The 18,130-nt window shown below is 39.7% G+C and overlaps 1 protein-coding gene and 1 non-coding gene across 2 annotated transcripts in view; one reads left to right on the forward strand and one right to left on the reverse strand.

Moving 5' to 3' along the window:
• The window catches only part of HMCN1 (hemicentin 1), a 537,345-nt gene that overhangs the window by 20,694 nt on the left and 498,521 nt on the right, over nucleotides 1-18,130 (forward strand). The window lies entirely within an intron of this gene.
• Nucleotides 11,686-11,757, reverse strand: TRNAS-GGA (transfer RNA serine (anticodon GGA)). Its single transcript has one exon. It is a non-coding gene; the product is annotated as a tRNA-Ser (tRNA).

Consider the following 18,130-nt stretch of genomic DNA (forward strand, 5'->3'; position numbering starts at 1 on the left):
TATGATCCTTTGTATTTCTGTGTTGTCTGTTGTGATCTCTCCCATTTTCATTTCTAATTTTATTGATTTGATTTTTCTGCCTTTGTTTCTTGATGAGTCTGGCTAATGGTTTGCCAATTTTATTTATCCTTTCAAAGAACCAGCTTTCGGCTTTGTTGATTTTTGCTATAGCCTCTTTTGTTTCTTTTGCATTTATTTCTGCCCTAATTTTTAAGACTTCTTTCCTTCTACTAAGATCTTGTTCTTTCATATTACCTTTTTCTTTTTAAATCAAGTAGACGGTCCAGAGAATACGTTATTTCATTAAGCAGTAGAGAGCGGAATTTGAAGAAGATATTGTACTACCTAGAATATTAATTTTTGAGATTCATGATGATAACTGTTTTGCTTTTTAGTTCATTATTTGTACTTCAGAGTCCTTTGTGGAAGTCACAGTGAAGCTCTGTTCTGTTGTTTCATATTCCCCAGAGGGTCTTTGCTCTTTTTAGGTGAACATGTTCTCTAGCACCTGGATCAGGTGGTCATACTTGTGCCTTGAAATTTTCTCTGAAGTCACACTGTATGTTGGAATATCTCTCTGTGTGCCAGACATTTTCTCTCCTGTCATGAAAAGATTTTTCCTCTTCCAAGGAATTTTTCTGCAGTATTGGAAAAGTGTCATTCAATATTTCATCTGTCTTGGAAAAGTGTCATTCAATATTCCATCTGTCTTAAATGGACTTAATTTGTGCCTTAGATAACTTCACTCCTTTCTTCCCCCTTCTACCTTGTAACAGATATTAAGGTATTCTTTAATCATTCTTCTTTAAATTATTCACACCCTTTAGTAGTACCCACCCCCCCAACCTTGGGAATTGTGTATAAAAGTAGGTGTTGATTCACAACCACAGGTGAAATTTGTGGTTTCACAAATTTCCCAGGTGAAATTTGAATCCCTTCTCTCAGAGGGTAAGGAGAGACCAAAGAAAGAGGCAGACTATTCTGGATTCTTAAGTGGCAGTTTTAATAAGAAAAGAAACTTACACACTAGTCTTGTCTTGGGTAGCTGCAAGGTGAATTGATCTTTGCATCCACCAACCAGAATCTTAAAAGAGTTTATGTGGAGGCCTTAATGGGATTCAGTACAGATGGTCTTAAAAATACATTCCTCTCTCAAGGCTTTGTCCCTGAAATAGCTCCCAGTGTGGAAACAATGGTCTGAACAAACTTACATTGTAAGGAGAGAGGAGGAGGTGAGGAGCCTCCAGCTCAAGCTCCTCTTCTCTTGGTGGCCTCCTCCAATGATAGGAAATCCTTTTGGTCTTTTTTTAAAGAGTGTATGTATAGAACCTTAATTTTTGTTAGTAGTTTAGTTAGGTATAAAATTCTGTACCTATCTTAGTTCATTGAAGATACTATTTTATTTTCAGTTTTGTCATTCCTTTTTAGGCAAGCTGTCTTTCTTTTTTGGTTATTTTAAGATTTATCTGTTTTGTCTTCCTGTTTCTGCAGGTCTTTATTTTCTAAGCTTGGATTTGATTTTGGTTTTCCTGCTTGGAACCTGGTTTGCCTTCCTAACCTGAGAACTTCAGTTTCTATTCAATGCTGGACAATTCTTATCTTTCAGATTTTTCTCCCTTATTCTGTAGTATCCTCTTCATAAAATCTTAAGTGTATTTTGGGTCTTTTCATTCTATTCTCCAAACCTCTTTATCTTGCTTTCATAGTTTTCTTTCTGTCTTTCTCCTTGCTACATTCTGGATGATTTTCTCAAATCTTTTATACAGTTCTCTTCAACTCTTATCGACTCTTTTAAGTCATCCATTAAGTTTTCAATTTCAATAACCATAGTTTCAAAAAAATTCTAGAGGTTTCACTTGATTCTTTTTCAGATCTGCCTGTTTTATGTTGTATGCTCTTCAATATTACAGTCTCTTTAATATTGTTGTATTATTTCTAGCTCTTACAGTGGTGCAAATTCTTTCAACTATTTGGTCTGCTGACATTCTCTCATTGTGATCTGTTTCCTTGTGTGGTTGTTGTTGACTGTGAATTCATATAATAGCAGGGAGCCTATTATACCCTGGACTCTGCATGTTTCTACAGAGAGGTTTTGCATTTGATTTTGTTGAGTTTAGGATCTGTCTTTAGGATCTTGCACCCTGCAGTTAGTATAGCTCCTTATCTGTTACTTGCTTAGGGTTTCAGTTTATCCTCAGGAGATTTATTCCCCCCAATTAGAGACCTGGATATATGGTAAACTTTCTTGCCAATTTTCTAGATTAGCATGAGGAATTTTTCCTGACCCTTGTTTCACTGATCGGACTTGACTTTTAATAGGGTACTCTATTTTAGTTCTTTGATCCAAAAAGACTGATACCATGAAAACTATACTCATATGGGCATTAAAATTTTAGCAGCCAAGCCATGTATCAGTATCTGACACCCTCTTTTGCTGCCACTGTGACAACTGAAGCTTACTTCTGGTTTGAGTTCTTTTTATTTTAAATACTTCGGAGATTTCCCCTTTTTATTATTTAAAAGTTTGGCTCTTTATTAAAAAAGAATTGCATTTTTTATCTAGCATTTTTGTTTTGTAGGGGGAGGGTCTTCCTGTCAGCTTAGCCTCCCATGTTGTTGAAAGGTCTCTTCTCATATCTTTGTACTTTTCCTTCTATATGATTTCCCTGAGTCCAAATTTCTCCCATTAAGAAAGTTTTACTCATAGTAAAATGTCTGCATGCTCAGTTGCTAAGTTGTGTCTGACTCTTTGCGACCCCATGGGCTGTAGCCCACTAGGCCTCTCTCTCCTTGGGATTTTCCAGGCAAGAATACTGGAATGGGTTGCCATTTCTTCCTCCAAGGGATCTTCCTGACCCAGGGATCGAACCCATGTCTCCTGCATTGGCAGGCGGATTCTTTACCACTGAGCCAGCAATGAAGCCCCAGTAAAATTTCTGCAAGTAAAACTCTAGGTCCAGATGCTTGCTCAGGAAGGCTTTACCAAGTATTCAAGGAAAAATGATCGCAATTCTGCAAGACTACTTCTTGCCAAAAAAAAAAAAAAAAAGGCAACATTTTCCATGAGGCTTACATAACTCTTGTGCCTATATCTGATAAGGCTAATACAAGAAAGAAAAATTATAGGTCAACTTCCTTCAGAAATCTAGTTGCGAAAATTCCAAATGAATTTTAGTAAATCCATTGAGAAATTTATTGACTATAAAGAGGGATGTATGTAATGATCAGGTTCTTTTTATCCCATAGCTAAGAAGATTAGTTTAACACTAGCAAATAGTAATTTATCATGTTAGTAGTAAAAAGAGAAAATAATGTCATCTCAATAGATGTATTGAGATTTATCAGTAGATACATTTGATATAATTATATAATTATATTCATTATCAAATAAGGAAACAGTCAATGCTCAGAAAACTAGGAATATACAATAACTCCTTTAATCAAAAAGGAAAAAAAAACCTATTAAAAACCTTTTCAAAAATCACTAAAGTGATCATCATGTTTGATGGTTAAATGAAAACTTTTCCCATTGTAATTGCAATCAAGATTGCATAAAGGAGGTTTAACTCTAGTGCATCCATACCAATAACTCAGTTTTTATTTCCAGCATTATTTCACTGTGCCTTCTCTTTCTTTATGATCAGTTTACATCAGTTTGTCTATTTCAAGGAAATGGCCTCTGTTTTTTTGGTCATCTCAGTTTTTTTGTTTTCTACTTTATTAATTTATGGCCCTATTTTTGTTGTTTCTTAGCTTCCACTTACCTTAGTTCTGTTCTCTTGTTCCTTTTTATCTTGTAAATTTATATATTTATTTTTACCATTCTTATTCATAATGCAGAGATTTAAGGCTTTTAACTCTAATTCATACTTTTTCTTCTATTAAAAAATTAATACTACTTTTATGAAGGAACCAGTTTTGTCAATTATTATTTTTTAAATATTCTGAGTGTGTTTGAAAAATATCAATATTTTCTGCTTATTGAATGTGATTCTTCACATATAGTTAGATAATCTTACTGATTATATTAATTAGAGAAGCCATGTAACAGTGGTTTAGAACATAGGTTCTGGGGTAGACTGTCTAGGTTTCAAGCTTGGCTCTCTGCTTACGATTTCTGTGAATTTGGGCATAATCTCTATATCTTCAATTTCTTCGTTTGTAAAATATAATAATAGTACCCTTCCACAGAGTTATTTTCAGGGTTAAATTAAAGTGTTTTTTAATAGTGCCTGGTGCATATTAAGTGCTGCAGAATATCTAAAATGCTGTTGTTCAAATCTGTACTTGTGATTATTTTTGCTTGCCCTATACATTTATAATAGAGATGTGTGGAAATCTCCTGTCGTCATCTGGGTTTTTACTCTTTTACTTTGGTTGGTCTCTTTACTCTCTTTGTTGTAAACCTGTGCTATTTTATGCATATAAATTATTTTTCTCTGGGATTGGTGAGTTTCCAGGGAGATGGGAATGGGAATGAAGGGGCTCCCCATGAGTGGAACAGAGGAGAATCAAATTTTTTATCTCCTGTGAGGCTTCCTCAGAAAGCATGAATTCTTCTAGAAAATCAAATCCATAAGCTGGACAGACAACGTTCACAAATGAAGGTTTGGCAGTGGAAGTCAGTAAGACAGTGTGAATGGCTGGGGAGGTGGAGCTGGGGAGATAATTTAAGCCTAGAGATTTACTGGACATCAATGATGAAATTCTGGAGGAAGAGAGAGTTGTTAAAGGCTGTAGCCAGTTCAGTTGCTTATTCTTCTCCTTTGAATGTTTTCCAGAAAATGGAAGTTTCCTGTGTGTACTTTTTCTTGCTTTATGTCTTTACTCCCACCTTTTCATAACCCCAGAGAGACACTACGTCAAAAAGGACACAGATTTGAGTCAGAGGGACCTGGATTTGAAACTTTTCTCCTAGTCATGAGGCCTTGGACAACTTACCTAACATATTTCTCTCTTAATTTTACCTTAGAAGAAAAAACAGGGGGTGACAATGATAGCCTCTGCAGTTGTTGTGAGAATTAAGTGAAATAATTGATGTAAAGCACTTAGACATAGCAGGTAATCAATAGACATGACATCCTTCCCACTTTTCTTTCTCTGCCTTTTTCTCTACCGATATTCTAAATCATGAAGTCAGTCAGTTTTAAACACGCATGCACATTTGTTTCACTTGTTTTGCTCTAACTTCAAAATACAGCCTGGACCTGCCCATTTGTCTCAGTCGCCACTACTATCAACCATCACCATCATCTCTCTTAACTGTATAACAGCTTTCAACTTGGTCTCCATGCTGTTGGTCTTGCTTTCATCCATACAAGAGCCATGGTAATCTTTAAGAAATGGAAATAAATCATATTAGAAACCTTTCAACAGCTTCCTTCAGATTTTAAATTTTGGGGTGGTGGAAAAGTTCTTGGGAGGTTTCCATAAGAAGATACAAAAAAACCCAAACTAACTTTTTGGCCAACCCAGTAATAAATTCCTGCTGGTTACTTATGTTTGCGACCTCATGGACTGTAGCCTGCCAGGCTCCTCTCTCCATGGAATTCTCCAGGCAAGGATACTGGAGTGGGTTGCCATTCCCTTCTCCAGGGGATCTTCCGGACCCAAGGCCCGAGTCTCCTGCATTGCAGGCAGATTTTTTACCGTCTGAGCCACCAGGGAAGCCCAGTTACCTATAAAGCTATATGTGATCCGAGTACCTCTCTGTGTACTTCCCCTCCACCTTTTAAAAAATATTTATTTATTTATTTATATCACTGCAACCAGTCTTATCCAAGGCAGGCATGACTTGGTAGTTGCCAGGAGCATGTGGGATCTTAGTTCCCCAGCCAGGGATTGAACCTGCATAGCCCCCATTGCAAGGCAGGTTCTTAACCACTGGACCATCAGGGAAGTGCTCCCTCCCTTTTCAGTTTCTTTCTTAAAAATGCTCTTCCATGCTCAGCCTGTTCTCATTTCAAGACCTTTACACTTCCTATTCTTTCTGCCAAGAATATTTTCAGTTCTCAAATGCTAAAACTTCAGAGAGGTTGTTACTGATGACATAATCTGAAGTTTGGGGCATCCCTGGTGGCTCAGTTGGTAAAGAACCTGCCTACAGTGCAGAAGACCTGGGTTCAGTCCCTGGTTTGGGAATGTTCCCTGAAGACGGAAAGGGCAACCCACTCCAGTATTCTTGCTACCTGGGGAATCCCATGGACAGAGGACAGAGTAGCCTGGCAGGCTACAGTCCACGGGGTCACATGAATTGGACACAACTTAGCAACTAAACCACTACCATCTGCAGGTGCTTCCTCTCATCTGAAATTGCTCTCCATCAGATTACCCTATTTCAATTTATTAAAAACTAATAGTCATTGTCTAAACTTGTTTATGGTTTACTGGGTGGCGTAGTGGTAAAGAATCTGCCTGTCAAGCAGGAGATGTGGGTTTGATGCCTGGGTTGGGAAGATCCCCTGGAGGAGGGTGTGGCAACCCACTCCAGTATTCTTGCCTGAAAAATCCCATGGACAGAGAAGCCTGGCAGGTTATAGTCCATAGGGTTGCAAAAGAATCAGACATGACTTAGTGACTAAATAACAGCAACAACAAACTTACTTTATATATGTATATATTTATCAGTTTCTTCTTTGAAAGTTTGAATTTCATCTGTCTTGATTATGGTTGTGTTTCTTGACTCTTTAAATATTTTCAGGTATGTGGTAAAATGCCAGAATAAATTCAGTTAATGAATAAATGAATGAATAATATTGTTTTCTTCAGGAAGCCTTTTCAGAGTATTCCCACTGAAGGTAATTGTTTTTGTTGGAGTCTTTATTATATTTCATTTGCACTTCTCACTATCTTTATCACAAAACTTGTATTTTGGCTATTTATGGATATTATTCTGTATATTCTGCTAGACCATAGGATGCTAGAGGGCAAACTTGGAGGGCAATATTGGTTGAATTGATGAATCAATTACAACAAGAAAATCATCCTTATTTTAAATGCTGATAGAAGAGTCAGTGCTGAAAATGGCTGTAGCCTAGCTCACTATCCAGAGAAGGCAATGACAACCCACTCCAGTACTCTTGCCTGGAAAATCCCATGGATGGAGGAGCCTGGTGGGCTGCAGTCCATGGGGTCGCTAAGAGTCGGGCACGACTGAGCGACTTCACTTTCACTTTTCACTTTCATGCAATGGAGAAGGAAATGGCAACCCACTCCAGTGTTCTTTGCTGGAGAATCCCAGGGAAGGGGGAGACTGGTGGGCTGCCATCTATGGGGTCGCACAGAGTCGGACACGACTGAAGTGACTTAGCAGCAGCAGCAGCTAGCTCACTATCACTTCTCAATATTCCTTGACAGTTGTGATATTTGGACTGTAACTAGGATTGTTGGAACATAGTTCACCCTTGAACAAGTGTGTGGGTTATTATATGGGTTAATCCATATATAATTTACAGTTAACCTTGCCCCCCCACATTTGTATTTCCTCTTCATCCCTGGATTCAGCCAACCATGGGCAGTGTAGTACTGCAGTATTTACTATTGAAAAATATCAATGTACAAGTTTAGTTCAGTTCAGTCTCAGTCGTGTCCGACTCTTTGCGACCCTATGAATCACAGCACACCAGGCCTCCCTGTCCATCACCAACTCCCGGAGTTTACTCAAACTCATGTCCATTGAGTCGGTGATGCCTTCCAATCATCTCATCCTCTGTTGTCCCCTTCTCCTCCTGCCCCCAATCCCTCCCAGCATCAGAGTCTTTTCCAATGAGTCAACTCTTCGCATGAGGTGGCCAAAGTATTGGAGTTTCAGCTTTACCATCAGTCCTTCCAATAAACACCCAGGACTGATCTCTTTTAGAATGGACTGGTTGGATCTCCTTGCAGTCCAAGGGACTCTCAAGAGTCTTCTCCAGCACCACAGTTCAAAAGCATCAATTCTTCGGTGCTCAGCTTTCTTCACAGTCCAACTCTAACATCCATATATGACCACAGGAAAAACCATAGCCTTGACTAGATGGACCTTTGTTGGCAAAGTAATGTCTCCGCTTTTGAATATGCCTTCTAGGTTGGTCATAACTTTTCTTCCAAGGAGTAAGCGTCTTTTAATTTCATGGCTGCAGTCATCATCTGCAGTGATTTTTGGAGCCCCCCAAAATAAAGTCTGACACTGTTTCTACTGTTTCCCCATCTGTTTCCCATAAAGTGATGGGACCAGATGCCATGATCTTTGTTTTCTGAATGTTGAGCTTGAAGCCAACTTTTTCACTCTCCTCTTTGACTTTCATCAAGAGGCTTTTTAGTTCCTTTTCACTTTCTGCCATAAGGGTGGTATTATCTGCATATCTGAGGTTACTGATATTTCTCCCAGCAATCTTGATTCCAGCTTGTGTTTCTGCCAGTCCAGCATTTCTCATGATGTACTCTGCATAGAAGTTAAATAAGCAGGGTGACAATATACAGCCTTGACATAGTCCTTTTCCTATTTGGAACCAGTCTGTTGTTCCATGTCCAGTTCTAACTGTTGCTTCCTGACCTGCATACAGGTTTCTCAAGAGGCAGGTGAGGTGGTCTGGTATTCCCATCTCTTGAAGAATTTTCCACAGTTTATTGTGATCCACACAGTCAAAGGCTTTGGCATAGTCTATAAAGCGGAAATATATGTTTTTCTGGAACTCTCTTGCTTTTTTGATGATCCAGTAGATGTTGACAATTTGATCTCTGGTTCCTCTGTCTTTTCTAAAACCAGCTTGAACATCAGGAAGTTGACGGTTCATATATTGCTGAAGCCTGGCTTGGAGAATTTTGAGCATTACTTTACTAGCGTGTGAGATGAGTGCAATTGTGCGGTAGTTTGAGCATTCTTTGGTGTTGCCTTTCTTTGGGATTGGAATGAAAACTGACCTTTTCCAGTCCTGTGGCCCCTGCTGAGTTTTAATGTACAAGTGGACCTGTGCAATTCAAACCAGCATTGTTCAAGGATCAACTATATACACTGTCTGAAGGGTGAAGTGTTAAGTTGCTCAGTTGTGTCTGACTCTTTGTGACCCCATGGACTGTAGGCCGCCAAGCTCCTCTGTCATGGGATTCTCCAGGCAAGAATACTGGAGTGAGTTGCCATTGACTTCTCCAGGGGATCTTCCCGACCCAGGGATGAAATCTGGGTCTCCCACGTAGCAGGCAGATTCTTTACTGTCTGAGCCACCAGGGAAGCTCTGATTGTGCCCCTGTCTTTTCTCAGCCCCATTAGATTTATACAGTTCATTCATTCTTTATTCATTTATACACAGCATTTCAAGCAAACAGTCAGTTGATGGCTTTATTTCCTTTTATGCTTTTAATTTTATAGCTGTTTTGCTTTTGAAGTCAATGGGTTTCCATACTTGATGACATAATTTAAAAAAACAAAACTTTTCCATTGTCTTCCTTCTCTTCCCCCATTTTCTTTTTCTCCTCTTCCTGTTACTTCCCTTTCACTTAACTCTTTTTCTTCCTCCTGCCTTTGTCCTCTTACTCCTCCTTTCTTAAAAATTAATTTTTGATACAATAGTTAGAGAAAAAACAATTGTTAGGCATCCTCATATTTTTTTTAAAGATTTTTAAAATGTGGACCATTTTTAAAGTCTTTAATTTATTGCAATATTTTTATGTTTTTTGGCCATGGGGCTTGTGGGATCTTGGCTCCCCAACCAAGGATTGAACCCATACCCCTGCACTGGAAGGCAGAGTCTACCCCTGCATTGGAAGGCAGAGTCAACCCCTGGACCCCCAGGGAAGTCCCTTCTCATGTCCTGTATTTTAAAAAGTAGTTGTTATATCTACCATTGTGTAGATGAAGATCAGTGAAGTTAATGAGCTTGATCAAGACCTCCTCAGGTGGTGGAGGGGGAATTCAAATCCAGATGGGCCTACTTCCAAAATCATAACTGTAGACTAACCCAGCAATGCTCCTTGAAACTGTGTTAATAGAAGAGGACAGAAACATGCCTGAACCTAAATTACATTAGAAGAAAAATGCGTACATTTAAGCAAAACTTGACTGGGGTCTGTTTTTTGTACTGTCTGTGATTATAAACACTTGAGAGTATTGTCCTTTACCCTTATTTCCTTCTTGCCATATGAGCACATTTTCACTGTTTTAACATGGCAGTAGTGTGAGTTCACGGTACAGATGAGAATTGTGGAGGGAGAGGGTCTTTGGCTGTTGAACTTTGATTCCCTTTTTACCTTTCTGGGGATGTCCCTTGAATATTAACACTAGAACATTATAATGAGTTGGTTATTCTGTTAGACTCTATCCTGACCTAAACATTAGGGCTATACAGAGAGAAAGTTCTTTGGGATCTGTATTTAGAAAGATGTAATAGAAATGAAATACTGCAAAAAAGATGATTTTAGCAGCTATTCTTCAAGATCATGATGGCTCCTTGTCCTTTGGTGAAGAGCAAAGTTGGAAGCTGCTTTAATTTCAAACACTTAAGTATTATTTTAACCTAAATTGAAAACCACTAATTTATGAACTTCTTAAGGCATAGAACATGATTCATCTTTACAGCTCTATTCTTTAATACATCGCAGTGTAATAGGAATTCAATACATATTTTTGAATGAACAGATGAAATAACATTGTTTTAGTACCCTTGATGTGGACTTGTATATAACCTTGTATTATCATCCCATGATTTTGTTAGTATGAAATGTTTTCTGTTACATGTCTTGGACAATGGGATGGTGTTATGGATATGGAATATTCTTAAACATTACAACTAATGAAATACAGAAGAGTAAACTGATACTGAAATGTATTGAGTCATTATTAATACCAATTGTCATTGTTCTGTAATAATAAGAAAATAACAAATATAATTCTAATTGACATTCAGAACAGATAATTCCTTTCTTTACAGCCACCTAATTAATGAACATAGTTATAGTCTGAGGTGTTATAGTGTCAATTTCCTCAATTACTAGTTGGGGATAAGATATAAGTTAAATGGGAGGAAATGCTTATCCAGGTGGTGACCCAGAGCAGGGTATTTCTTATGCGCAGCTAGGGTACCACGTCCTGTAAATAGTTTAAGAAACAAGCCAAGTCCAAACACTCAGCAAGTAGTTTAGTCCAGATTCTAAAATATCAGGTTTAGAGTATTCCAACAGCTGACTCAAGTCCAAAAGCCTCAAAGTAACACACAGTGGACCTGGTGTGAGAGCAGCTGAACGCCTGTTGTTGTGAGTCGGGGACGTGGACTTGTAGGGGCACAGTGACAGCTTCCTAAAAGCAAGTTTGAACTCACGTCTTGGAGGCAGAGTCATTGATAGTAATTTACTTCTTCATTGATTCATTAAATGCTTACTGAGTGCAATTCTATGCCTTATATCGCCAAGGCATATGCCTTGGTGCTTGGAATGCGATGGTTAATGAGTCAGATAAGGTCTTTTATCTTAGCAGAGCTTATAATGTTTGGAAGATCATGTTATAAGAATAAGAATTGTGATAATAATACACATCATGTAATAGGATATGGGAAATCCAGATTTTGTGGCAATAAGTAAATCAGTAAGTAAGGTCGCTCAGTTGTGTCTGACTCTTTGCGACCCCATGGACTGTAGCCTACCAGACTCCTCCCTCCGTGGGATTCTCCAGGCAAGAGTACTAGAGTGGGTTGCCATTTCCTTCTCCAGGGGATCTTCCCAACCCAGGGATCGAACCTGGGTCTCCTGCATTCCAGGCAGACACTTTAACCTCTGAGCCACCAGGGAAGCCTCTTTGTGACCCCATTGTGTCAATGATAGTATCTAATTCTTATTGAATAGGTACTGCATATCTGATACTGTTATTGCTTTACATGCTTTAACAGATTTAATCCTCATGAAAATGACAAAATAACAATATTGTTTATATTTTGTGTTTGTCAAAGTAGAGGCCCAGCAAGGTGACATTTTCCTACCCTGGGCCTCATAACTAGTAAATGGTAGATCTGAGATTTGAAATCCAAGATTCATCTCCAGAATCCAAGTACCTAGTCAATATATTCTCCCACCTCCCTGTGGCCTATTGGTTTCTCCAGTTCTCAGTAGAAGGTGATGGGACTGGGACAAAGAACCAGGAAACATTCCCCCAAGCAGGGGAATGGCAGTTATCTGGGTGAAGAGTTGGAGGTGGAGTTGGGGCAAAAGGCGGATGGCACAGGGCAGAGGGGAGGAAGGAGAAAGAAAGCATGTTTAAGACTCAAAGGCAAAAAGGAAATGGTGACATTGGAGAGCAGTCAGTCAAGTTGGCAATAGACTTGTTTTTGTTGGCTGATGTGTAAGCTTCAACGTGAAGGGAGAGTCTTTTGACTGTAGACATGTAAAGACTAAAGAAGAGCATGGCCAGGAGAATAAGATGGGCAAGTGGAGTCTTAGGAGAGAGATACTTGACCATTAACAAGATCGTAAGTCTTAACATAATTAATCTCAAAAATGTTGTATTTAAGTCTTAGCATGAGAGAATTGTGGTAAATGTGAAGACATGTCTTAAAACAATATTCACCTTTAAAATTGACTGTATACAGAATAATTTCCTGGCCTGCTAACCTATTTTAATAGGCTCACAGCAGCCACTTCAGTTTAACCAGTTGTAAGGAACCAGAGGGACTAGTGGTAAAGAACTGGCCTGCCAATGCAGGAGGCATAACAGATGTGGGTTTGATCCCTGGGTTGGGAAGATCCCCTGGAGGAGGAAATGTCAACCTACTCCAATGTTCTTGCCTGGAGAATCTCATGGACAGAGGAGCCTGGCCTGCTACAGTCCATAGGGTCACAAAGAGTCAGACACAACTGAAGCAACAACTGGGAACCAGAAGGACTTCCATATAGAACATTCTGTGTGGCTTGTACTCTAGGGAAAAAAGAGGGGAAGAGTATTTTAGAAAAGTGATTTCTTTTGGCCAGGGAAAGACTTAATTCTCTACCCTGCATTTCAATTCTGTCTGGGAAGGAATAACTGGCATTATTTTTTTTGAAGGAGTTTTCCTTGAAAAGTTTTATGTGTCTCTGCCCTTTAAAAAAGTGCAATAATTTGTTTTAATAAAATTCTGATTTCATCAGGAAAAGATCTGCAGATGTTACATAGGTCTTTCATTTATAGATGCTTGAGATACATGGTGTTTTTGAGTGTACATATTTTGGATACTTGTATTAAGTGGCTCGTATTTTGCTTGGACACTGAGGTTATTAAAATGATTGATGCCTGTGCTTATTTTTTTTTTTTTTTTAGTTCCTATAGTCATGGTTCCTAGTAAATATTAAATAAGAAAACTGGAGAAACTAGAAATTGTATCAGTCTGTTAATAGCTAATCAGAGGAGAAGCAAATTTTACTATTCCTGGTGATGAAGTCAGGCAGAGAGGCTAACAGGACAGGACCGATTGAGTTAAGGAGAATCAACCGGAGCATTTAACACTAGTCCATTTTAACACTAGTTCTGATAACAAGTATCAAAGTAACTTAAAGGAAAAAACTCCGAGAACCTGAATTGAAAGCTTTTAGGGTAGAAGAGATTTAGGTGTTGGTTCAGACCACAAGATCCCCCTTGTTTTACCTAGGAATGTTTATGCAAAACTTTTAAAAAGACTTTTATAGAGGTTTTTATTTTTCCTCTAATGTTATTGGCGTCCTCCTTCTTGTCTTCCTCGAATGATGGGAGTTTCTTCCTTGGTTAACTTATGTATCCCTTTATTTATGCTTAAACCATTATGGCCCAAGGAGTAAGGAATAGGGCTGGGGGCATGAGAAGACGTGAAGGTGCTCTCGGGAAGTTATGTAGAAGAGGGTAGCATTGAGTCCAGAGGTACCAAGGCGCATAAACCCACCAATGCTGGTAAATTGATCATGTCTGGAACGATTCCATTTTCTGCAACAAAATGTGAGGGAGAGCCCATACCAGAAGTGGTATCAGAAACCTGAGAACTAGTCCCAAGCCCTTTAGAAACAGGCCGACTACCACAGAAAAGAATTTAGGCCTGAGGGAAAATTCCAGGGGTGAAGTGTGGGGTCAAGAGTTGGCTGGAATTAGGGAGATACAAAGGCACATTCCCGAAATGAGGCTTAGTTGCTGAAAGGGTTTACTTGATGGAAGATGAGAAAGATCTAGCTGAAGGTAGAGATGCTGAAAAGATTTTGTCTAAAGTGATATCCTTTGCTGGTGCTCTCTCCTCCCCTGGCTGAAATCTGCCTCTGTGTTAACTAACTTTTGGAACAAGCTGATGGTGGCTCTTTGAGAAACTTTGTAGTTTGTTTTCCTAAATGCATAGTGATAATAAAGAGCAATATCTCATTTTAAGGCAGACTCTGTCTTACATTATATTTTGTAGAAGAAAAGGAAAGGAACTTATATTTTATAAAAGTACTCTGCCAAATGCTCACATGCATTATCTCATGTGAGTCTCATAATTTTGGCTTGATGTAAGTTCTTTGTATCCCCATTCTACAGATGAGAGAGGTAAGGCCCTGAGAGATTACATAATTCACCTTGTCACCCACACCATGCCTGTTCTTTGCTGTCCAGTTACTCATGCTCTAAGTTTTATGTGTTATAATATTTGTAACCTTCCTATTTTATACTTAAATGTTCAAATGATATGGCAGTTTCACACAGCAGAGGCATACCCAAACAAAAATGTTTATGCAGCTTGTTTATTCAGGTCAGGAAGAGAAAATGTATTCTAGAACCCAGGAACTAGATGTTACCCCTATGGGGAGGGGCGTCCATGAGGAAAGGTGCAGCGAGTTTCCTGAATGGAGAGCAAATGTATGTCAAGAATAGCTTGCAACTCTCAACTTCTTAAATCAGCTGGTGGAATTCAATAAAATGAATTCAAGAAAGAGAAGTATATGCCAGCCTATATACTGTACTTATGTACAAATAATGTATTAGTGGACATTATGAGATGGGAAACCTACATTTTCTGCTTTGCATGGTAAATTGGAGAATGAGGGAGAAAAAAGTATACGTGTTTATCTTCAGTTCAGTTGCTCAATCATGTCTGACTCTTTGCGACCTCATGGACTGTAGCACACCAGGCCTCCCTGTCCATCACCAACTCCCGGAGTTTACCCAAACTCATGTCCATTGAGCTGGTGATGCCATCCAACCATCTCATCCTCTGTTGTCCCCTTCTTCTGCCCTCAATCTTTCCCATCATCGGGGTCTTTTCCAGTGAGTCAGCTCTTTGCATCATGTGGCCAAAGTATTGGAGTTTCAGCTTCAGCATCAGTCCTTCCAATGAACACCTAGGACTGATCTCCTTTAGGATGGACTGGTTGGATCTCCTTGCAGTCCAAGGGACCCTTAAGCGTCTTCACCAACACCACAGTTCAAAAGCATCAATTCTTCTGCACTTAGCTTTCTTTACAGTCCAACTCTCACATCCATACATGACCACTGGAAAAACCATAGCCATGACTAGACAGACCTTTGTTGACAAAGTAATGTCTCTTATTTTGAATATGCTGTCTAGATTGGTCATAACTTTCCTTCGAAGGTGTAAGTGTCTTTTAATTTCATGGATGGATGTGAGTTTGAGTGAACTCCGGGAGTTGGTGATGGACAGGGAGGCCTGGCGTGCTGCGAGTCATGGGGTCACAAAGAGTTGGACATGACTGAGTGACTGGACTGAACTCAACTGAACTGAGTCACCATCTGCAGTGATTTTGGAGCCCAAATGTGTAATAAACTCAAAGATGGCGGATCCATAACTGGCATTTCTGTAAGAAGTTAGGGGTCTGTGGTTGATATTTCAAGATGGTGTGTTTAAAGCAACTATCACACTTCGCATAGAATTCTTGTCTGATGCCATTTCCAGAAAGAGTTGGGAACATTGTTTTCATCCTTATTTATAGTGCTTTTCATGTTAGTATTATGGATTTTCTTTTGAACATCACTTTCTTAGGCAGTCTCTATAAATTACCCCTTTTCCTGTGCTTCCTGACTGATGGATTCAATAGGAATATCAAAGCAAGTGATGTACATATATACATTGTAGAACCTTTCCCCTGGGACAGGATCAGTTTCTTCCTGTTCCCACTCAGGAAGGTCCTGCTATACTTACTGCTGACAACCTCCAGTGATCTTAACATGTGTGAAACACATGACATGAGCACTCAGATATATTTGAATAGGTTCTGTATAAAAAGAGAAGTCCTGGGATGTAAGGGAATTTAATCGCAGCATTTCGTTTTAATGAGAACACATTGAGCAACAACACTGAATGTCTTTAAGCCTGTAATTACATTTAGACATGTCAGTCATGGTGTCTGCCTCATTTCCAGCCCTTTCTTTGGCGTCTTCCCCATTGGGAGTCACTGTTAAGAGCCGCCCGGTGCAGCCTCATTTTGTTCTACCCACCCTGTCACCCTACTGCACCATGGCTAACAGGACCAGGGAGGGTGACCTGGTCCCAGGGCACTGAATTCACGGATTGTGACGTGACATGGCAGCAAATGAGAATTTGACTAGTCAGGTTCCCTCTTGGGAATTTAAACTGGGAAAAATGGACGGCATTAAGTATATAATTAAGTACATAGAGTGTGTTAGTCTCTCAGTTGTGTTCAACTCTTTGTGACCCCAGGGACTGGAACCAGCCAGGCTTCTCTGTCCATGGGATTCTCCAGGGAAGAATACTGGAGTGGGTTGCCACTCCCTTTTCCAGGGGATCTTCTCAACCCAGGGATTGAACCAGGGTCATGAGCATTGCATTGAAAAAGTTGGCTTAAAACTCAACATTCAGAAAATTAGGATCATGGCATCTGGTCCTATCACTTCATGGCAAATAGTAGGGGAAATAATGGAAACAGTGATAGACTTTATTTTGGGGGGCTCCAAAATCACTGCAGATGGTGACTACAGTCATGAAATGAAAACACGCTTGTTCCTTGGAAGAAAAGCGATGACCAACCTAAACAGCATATTAAAAAACAGCGACATTACTTTGCCAACAAAGGTCTGTTTAGTCAAAGCTTTGGTTTTTCCAGTAGTCATGTATGGATGTGAGAGTTGGACTACAAAGAAAGCTGAGCACTGAAGGGTTGATGCTTTTGAAGAAGGTGTTGGAGAAGACTCTTAAGAGTCCCTTGGACTGCAAGGAGATCCAACCAGTCCATCCTAAAGGAAATCAGTCCTGAATATTGATTGGAAGGACTGATGTTGAAGCTGAAACTCCAATACTTTGGCCACCTGATGCAAAGAACTGACTCATTGGACAAGACCTTGATTCTGGGAAAGATTGAAGGTGGGAGGAGAAGGGGATGACAGAGGATGAGATGGTTAGATGGCATCACTGACTCGATGACATGAGTTTGAGTAAGCTCCGGGAGTTGGTGATGGACAGGGGAGCCTGGCGTCCTGCAGTTCATGGGGTCACAAAGAGTTGGACACAACTGAGCGACTCAAGTGAACTGAACTCCAGCATTGCAGGCAGAGAACTTTACTGTCTAAGCCACAAGAGAAGCCCTGAGTATACCATAGTCATTAATAAACTCAAAAGATTGGAAATAGAGAAGCTGCTGCTGCTAAGTCGCTTCACTCGTGTCCGACTCTGTGCGACCCCGTAGACAGCAGCCCACCAGGCTCCCCCGTCCCTGGGATTCTCCAGGCAAGAACACTGGAGTGGGTTGCCATTTCCTTTTCCAATGCATGAAAGTGAAAAGTGAAAGTGAAGTCGCTCAGTTGTACCTGACTCTTAGCGACCCCATGGACTGCAGCCTACCAGGCTCCTCCGTCCATGGATTTTTCAGGCAAGAGTACTGGAGTGGGGTGCCATTGCCTTCTCCCAATAGAGAAGCTATAGACAGTCATATAGGGCATCACGTCCCTCCTGATACAATGTATTAAGAAAGATGCAATATCGTTTCAGTGGTATTCTTGCCAGAAGTGTGTAACTGCAATCTAATCATGAGAAAATACTAGATAAATCCAAATGGAGGGACATTGTATAAAACAGCTGACCAAGACTCTTCAAAAATGTGAAAGTCATGAAAGATTAGGAAACACTGAGGAGTGGTTATTGTCATTATATAAGATGTTATGAAGGCAAGCACTGTAGGGGGTGTGCAGGAACTCTGTGCCATTCTTTTAACATTGATGCAAGCCTAA

The sequence above is a fragment of the Budorcas taxicolor genome, chromosome 16 (genome assembly GCF_023091745.1).
Source record: "Budorcas taxicolor isolate Tak-1 chromosome 16, Takin1.1, whole genome shotgun sequence".
Taxonomy (NCBI): domain Eukaryota; kingdom Metazoa; phylum Chordata; class Mammalia; order Artiodactyla; family Bovidae; genus Budorcas; species Budorcas taxicolor.